Raw genomic sequence first — 8,181 nt, forward strand, 5'->3', positions numbered from 1 at the left:
CATTGATGGTGAAGTGTTGAGATTTCAAAACCGAATGTGTGTCCCAAACATTCCTGAATTAAAGACGATAATCCTAGATGAAGGTCACAAGTCGATGTTTGCTATGCATTCGGGTAACAACAAAATGTATTGGGACTTGAAGCAAAGCTATTGGTGGCCCAAAACGAAGAAGGAAATCATGGAGTATGTGTCTAAGTGCCTTCAATGTCAACAAGTTAAAGCTAAGCATCAGAAACCAGGCGATCTACTTTAACCTCTCCCTATTCCAAAATGGAAGTGGGAGCATGTGACCATAGACTTCATTATCAGTCTACCTCAAACTCCTAGATGTATGGATTCTATTTGGATTGTAATTGATAGATTGACTAAATCTACACATTTTTTGCTTGTTAGAACTACATTTGATGCTTATCGATTAGCCACTATATATGTTGACGAGATTGTTTGTTTACACGGAGTTCCGGTATCTATTGTATCAGATAAAGATCTGAAATTTGTATCTAGATTGTGGAAAATCCTACAAAGGGCAATGGGAACAGAACTGAGATTCAGTACCACATACCATCCACAAACAGACGGGCAATCAGAACGGACCATACAGACCTTGGAAGGCATGCTCAGAATGTGTGCTTTAGATTTTCAAGGGAGCTGGGAAGATTATTTGCCACTAGCTAAATTTGCCTACAATAACAGTTTCCAGCATCAGTATGGCACCATACGAAGCGTTGTATGAAAGGAAGTGTAGATTGCCAATTTGTTAGACAGAAGTCAGAGATAGAGCTTTACTTGGGCCCGAAATTGTGCAAAACACTTCGGAGAAAATTAAAATCATCCAACAAAGGCTCAAGACAGCACAGAGCCGGCAAAAGAATTATGCGGATGTTCGAAGATGACCTCTTGAATATGAGCTTCACGATCACATATTTATTCGTGTGATTCCAATAAAAGGCCAGTTGAGTTTGGTAAAAGGACAAATTGTCACCCTACTATATTGGGCCGTTTCAAATTCTGGAAAGGCTTGGTCTAATTGCTTATAGAGTTGCTTTGCCACCGAGATTCAAACAAATGCACAATGTGTTCCACATATCGATGTAGAGGGGTTTTCTTCGAGATCCGTTTCATGTGATTGACTACCACCAGATAGCACTTGATGAGAATATGGAATATGAAGAATGGCCAGAACGAATCATTAACTGGCAAGTGAAACAATTGAGAAAGAAGGCCATCCCAATAGTGAAGGTAGAATGGAAAGAACACTATGGGAAGGACACTACATGGGAAAAGGATGATGAGATACGGCTAAACTATCCACATTTATTTCTGGACGGAGGTAAAATAAGTTTGGAGGACCAAACTTCCTAAAGGGGAGAAGATTGTGATAACCATGTCCTGTGTTATGTTAATTAATCTTACTTATGATCATGATTAGGTGCTTAATATGATTTTGAGTGCCATTTATATGAGTATATGTGTTTTTGAATTTCTACTTGTTCACCGTAGGAAAATCTATTCAACTTACTGCTATAATTTGAAAATTGAAGACCGTAGAGGTTACAAAAAACTGAAATTGTCTGCACCATTGTGATTAGCGTGATTTTTAGAGCCTATGGTGAAATTTAATTAAAAATTGATTCGGACCGAAATAATGAGATTAAATTGATTGAAATAGGCACAATTAATTAGCCTTAATCAAGGTTGATTAGGCAAGCATATATATGGGCCTATTTACACTTAAGCTCACCATTTTTGAGCTCAAAATATGAAATACACTCTAGAGAGAGGAAGGGATGGTTCCAGAGAGAGAGTAGAGGTAAAGTATGAGAATTTAATAGGAAGCTTGGAGATTGAGAAGATTCACTCAAGAACTAGCTAGAATTTGGAAGATTGGAGCTTCTAACTGAGTAATTGAACTCAAAACCATGAGTGTAAATCTATAGTTGAGTGAATTCAAGGACGATATGAAGAATTTGAGGTCCATATGTTCGTGCATGTATAGAATTGCCATGAATTTCCATGAAATTGCATGATCTAGCATAAGGCATGTTAAACATGAAGATTTGTGCACCAAAGTTTACATGCATGCATAATTTTGATGAGCTTCATGATTTTGAACATCATTTGTGCCATTCGAAGTAGAATTGTTGTCAATAATTAACATGCATGCATGATTCATGAAGGTATGAAGCTTGAATGCATAAGTTTTGAAATTGGCAAAGAAGAATTTGGAATGATTTTGGAGATGGACCACGATTTTGGATAATTGGTTTCAAATTACCTAAGTTTTTATGGTACTCAATGTTTTTCTATGTTTTGGCATTAATTTGCAAACTTTGGAGCATTTGGGGTTGTGTTTTGAAGCTCAAATAGCTTGCTGGAAAACCCAGAATTCGACCAGTCAGCTCGAGCGAGGAAAGTCTCGCTCGAGCGTGAAAATTTAGCTCCAAAAAGTTTTGCAGAGATGTGCACAGTGGCTCGAACGGCAGACCTTACGCTCGAGCGAACCCTGTTTTGCAAGACTCCTCGCTCAAGCATCAAAAATCTCGCTCGAGCGTAAAATTCATGAAACCAGTACTTTTACAGAGCTTTGTAGGCCGCTCAAGCAACCAAAGCTACGCTCGAGTGGAGAGTCTTGTTTTATAAATCTTGCAAAGTTGTTTTATGTTTTGTTTTTCGTTCTCTTTCATTTCTAAGCACTCTTAAACATGCATTGAGTAATATAAATGAACTCAAGGATAAGAAAGAGGCCTAAGAGAAATAAATAAGTTAAGAACGGATTGAATCGCTTGTGACCCAATATGTTATGAAATGTGTAGGGTCAAGCGCAAGGGCAAATCCATCAGCAGGACACTATGAGTAATATCTTAGTAAGGATATTTTAAGTATGCTACTTTCCAAATGCTCACTTCTGTATAAGGTTCACAGATTTGTTAATTTGAATTTTGAACGAATATTCGTTATGCCAATGATTGAATAAAGTCATTGGCGATTGTGATATAATTATGATCTCAAGTATGAAATACGCATAAACATGAATGAATTGTGCCTGAGGCCATATGACATGAATGAATGGGGCCTAAGGCCGTTTGAGATGAATGATTGGGCCAAAGGCCATCTAAAATGAATGAATTGGGCCCAAGGCCGTTTGACATGAATGATTAGGCCAAAGGCCGTTTGAGATGAATGAATTAGGCCCCGAGGCCGTTTAACATGAATGATTGAGCCAAAGATCGTTTGACATGAATGAATTGGGCCCGAGGCCGTTTGACATGAATGATTGGGCCAAAGGCCGTTTGAGATGAATGAATTAGGCCCCAAGGCCGTTTAACATGAATGATTGGGCCAAAGATCGTTTGACATGAATGAATTGGGCCCGAGGCCATTTGACATGAATGAATTGGGCCCAAGGCCGTTTGATGAGAATGAATTGTGTAACGAGTTGAATCAATTGAATTTATTTGTTTATTATTCCTTTCAATATCTGTTTAGTAAATTTTTTTTTAATATGTTTATGGGTTCGGGTATTGATTGGAGTTGGATTGGTATGGATTTCCAAATCGTTTGATTGTTTAGTTATTATTATTATAGTTGTGTTGTCGTGAACCACTCTATTTAAATTGGTGAAAATAAATTATATTATTTCTTGATTTCGACTTTGTAAGGCTCGTTTGGCAAATATTTTTAGATTTAGTTACAGTAATTCTTGGGTCTTGAGTAATAAATGAGATATAAATTTAATTTTTGGGATTCATTCGATTAGCCCATACTTAATCATTTTTGTTCATACTTAATTATGTGAATGGTGGGGACCATTTTAAGTCTTTTAAAATTGATTTATACTTTAATCTTAGTTGGAGATTTATTTTAAATTATTAAACTCCATTCATTTTGGACCCAATTGATTGAATCATGACCCGTTTGTGACCATGTATTATTGTTGTTATTATTATTATTTATTTTATAATCTTAAGAGAGTTACAAATATTTATAGTGTGTATCATCAAACGAAATATATTTTGTGGTGATAAAATACTACATCAATGTTGTCATTTATATTACAAAATATTATAATGATGTTGAAATGTATTTTTAATTGATATATATATATATATATATCTAGATGTATATGCATAGATAGAAATGTATTGATTTTAAAAATTAAAAAAAAAAAGTTGGAGCAGCCACGTGGGGGTGGGGGGGTGGGGGGGGAGCTCCCCCTTCCCTTACTTTTATTTGTTTCTTTTTTTTGGCAGAGAACATGTCTCTCTCTCTCTCTCTCTCTCTCTCTCTCTCTCTCTCTCTCTCTCTCTCTCTCTTTCTTTCTGCTCCCTCATTTCTCTCATCTTTCTCTAAACACTACCACAAACCCTTAATTTTTTTCTTGATCTAGCAAGATCCATTGAGTATTTGACCGTAGTTCTTAAGGTCAAATTGAAGAACACTTCAAGGATTTTGTTTTGATCGGTGGAGATTGAATTTCAGCAACGTCGAATTTTGGAGTTTCAATTCATTTTCTCTCCTAAGTTTTGAGGTAGGGATTTTCTAAACATTGTGTCTGTATTTTAGCTTTATTATGTGTTATTTTGATAGTGTGATATTTGAAAAGATTAGGGTTTTATTAATGGTATATTAAATGTATAAAAATTGGGAAGTTCTCAACTTTTTTTGAAAATCAATTGCTAGTTGATGTTTTTTTTTTTTTTTATGACTCATGGATGTTAAGGAATGTATTTTATTTTATTTTTGAGAAATCCCCAAATTTTCATAAAACCTAGAAATTTAAATGTTGAGATTTAGATTTTTGGGATGAGTTTGTGAAAAGCTTACAAGAGTTAAAAATATATGTTCATTTAAACAAATGAGAATTTGAAAATGGATGTTTATAGGGATGGGATTTATGAGAATGTTGTTGGGAATATTGAAAACCATTGAGGTTTCTTATGAAAATTGTTAAATTTGAAAATATTGAACTTTTGAGAAAGATGAAAATATTATTATGTTGAGGTATTGAGAATTGTTGAAAGAAACGTATGTTATTTTTGGCATTACAAAAAATTTTGATGAATTCTTGAGTTTGAATAAAAATAGAAGATTAATGATTTTTTTTTTTTTTTTTTTTTTAAGAATATTATGATTCTTGACGGAGTTGGAAAAGAGGAGATTGAACATGTGATTGTTACTCCTATGTTGAAATGATTGAAAATATGAGATTATGAATTATATTTATCTCTTGAAATTTATATTTTGTATAGAGACAATTGTTTAGGCAACCGTGGAAGGTTGTATCGACTATTATAGAAGTTGCATGTGGAATAGGTAAATTGAAATATTTTCAAATTCATGCATGGCATTGAACATTACATAATCTGATGATTAAATTCTCGCATTGGATTTGAGAAATTGGTTTTGTTTCAAATTGATTCATTGGGAATATTTGAAATGTGTTGAATTATGGGGTAAATATGTTTGGAATTGATTAAGTTGGCCTAAGTGTCCGGGGGGTGAAAGACCGAAAACACGCGCGAATGAGGACCACGTCCCTTCCGGTTAGTCACTGGTAAAGTGGGGTTTTGGTAGTGCTAGTTATGCCTACTTGCAGACACCAGCCTAGGGATTACCAGTGCCGTATTTACCGCCTCTTGTTCTATGAAATGGATAATTGAATTGGTTATGTTTTTGACCAAGTGCATGGCATGAGCATTTCGAAATGAGAAAACCTATGATTTTTGGCATTAGCATCTCATATGCATTGCACCTCATGATATTATTAAATGGCGTGCACTTTATTTAGATTATCTCTGCTGGGCTTTATGCTCATTCCTTAGTGGAAACCATTTTTCAGGTGATTGTGGTGTGCCTCCACCAAAGTGAAGGCGTGGAGGATCTTTTGGAGCATATGGCTCAATTATTTATTTGTTTTCTTTCTTTGCAAGCCAAGGGCTATCTATGTATGGGTTTGAAAACCATTTTGTTGTAACCGGGCAAAGCCTTGGAACTTGTAGCCGTTAAGGTATAAATTTGTATTTTGTTGCTTTAATTTGTTATTATCACATGCTATAAACTCATATCTTAAGGATGATGAATGTATTAATGCTAGTGGTCTCTCTTTTGTGAAATTTCATGTTGGATATTGTCAATAGAAAAATGGTGATTTAGTATGAATGTTGACTATTGAAATGTCCATATTATTCAATGTTCTTGTATGTAATAATGGAAAGTACTGAGATTTAGATTATGCCTATGAGTTAATCTAGATATGTCAGATATCAATATTTTTTGGGGCGTTACAAATTGGGCCCAAGGCCGTTTGATATAATGGGCCAAAGGCCATTTGATATGTTTAGGATTGAGGCCGTTTGATGTATTAGATAGAAATATGAATGGGCCTAAGGCCGTTTGATATATCTGTTACGAATTTCATTCATGTGACTTCTTTATTTTGATATTATTCACTGGGCTTTCGCTCACTCTCACTTATATGTATGTAGGTGAGCAAAGAGATGTCCAAACCCAACCTCAGTGAAGAATGTGAGAGGAAGTCAAGTTTTGTGGAGTCAGCCCGAACATCTCACGCACGAGACTTTATTTTTGTTCTTTTGTTTACTGTTCTTGCTACTTTTTTGAATATGTTGGATCACCCATGTATATAAGCTTTTGTTTGGCTGACTACATGTTTGAAGTTTCTGCATGTGCAAAATGTTAAGTCTGCCTATATGTGTGAGTTATTATAAAATGTTTTTGGAATAATCTTGCTATGCCATATAAGCACAGCTCATTGGACAAAATTTTTAAGTCTGCTTCCGTTTTGGTCCCTTTATTTCTTCTGAAACATGTTTAAAAAGGAATGAGGTCGTAGGTAATCCAATGATTATTGGCCGGTTATGACCTTAATCCATAGGGACGGGTTCAGATCATGACACTATCCATTTAGTGCCACATGGCTGTTCACATGGCGACACATGGTTGCTAATGTGGAATTCCATCCAAAATTAGAATGAAGTTTGGTGTGGGAGTAAATTGAGAAAAAATTCAAATGTAAGAGCCAACGTTGAGAAAAAAATATTTTTAGGGCTAAAGTGAAAAATTTTAAAACTTAAGAGGGTAAAGTATAATTTATACAAAAATCATATTGATTTGATAAATGTAATCACGTGGTTTCATCATGTTTGTTTAAAAATAAAAACAATTTATTTCAAAATAACATAAATGTGGTAAAATCGTGTGGTTACGTTTTATGGATCAATTTGTTTTATTTTATTTTTTTTTAAATAATTTAACACAAACTTACAAAATGAATAGATCGGATAATCATTAAAAATTTTGATGGGTCCAACGGTTTGGATTGAGCCGTGGACTAGAGACTAACCCAATCCATTCTATATGTATATAATAGCAATATGGTTAGGCACATCACATTTGCAATTTTATATTAAAATTGTTGAATAGTTTGATGAATGAAGAAAATTAATTAACAATTTAAATATTTTGATGAATAAGAAAAATTATTTAATAGTTATTAAAGTTATTAGATGTGACCATTACTAAATGAAAATGGGAATTAATGGGGGGGGAAAATGGCATGATGCATACCAATTGAAGTGTGTATTTTATCTAATAAAATAGGTGTGAAAAACTGGTCAAAAGTTTTAGTAACCAACACTTTTAGGTCCGTTTGTTTTGGGTTATAAGAAGAGAATTGGGATTCATAGTGAGGTGGGACCCACTAATATTATGTTTGTTTTGAGAGATGGAAAGGGGATTCGTAATCCCCTCCGGACTACGAATCCCTTTGAGGAGGGGATTAGGATGGGCTCGTGGGATTTGGTATTAGCAATTAGTCTGCCAGTCTATTTTTTAATTTTTTATTTTTTACGTGTTGGGCATTTTTTTTTACATTAATGTTTAATTTTTTTTATTTTTTGTTAGGTAAAAATTATTATTTTATTTGTTTTATTTTTTTCTAGAAATTTTTTAATTTTTTTTTTACATATTTGGCATTTTTTTTAACATTAATGTTTTAATGTTTTTGTAATTTTTTATTTGTTTTATTATTTTATATAAAAATAATTTATCAATCTTTACATTAACAACTATTATCAAAACAAACACAATTTTACTTAATCTTCTTACTAACAATTCTCTTACTATTAATTCTCTCACAATGAATCATTTTCATTCTACTTT

General features: G+C 33.8%; 1 long non-coding RNA gene across 1 annotated transcript; it reads left to right on the top strand.

Annotated features, from left to right (window-relative positions):
* Positions 1 to 4,134: 4,134 nt before the first annotated feature.
* Positions 4,135 to 6,782, top strand: LOC114296155 (uncharacterized). The gene is made up of 3 exons (XR_003641122.2): positions 4,135 to 4,528; positions 5,840 to 6,007; positions 6,486 to 6,782. It is a non-coding gene; the product is annotated as an uncharacterized LOC114296155 (long non-coding RNA).
* The last annotated feature ends 1,399 nt before the right edge of the window (positions 6,783 to 8,181 follow it).

This window comes from Camellia sinensis, chromosome 10, assembly GCF_055761805.1.
Source record: "Camellia sinensis isolate YWXY chromosome 10, ASM5576180v1, whole genome shotgun sequence".
NCBI lineage: Eukaryota > Viridiplantae > Streptophyta > Magnoliopsida > Ericales > Theaceae > Camellia > Camellia sinensis.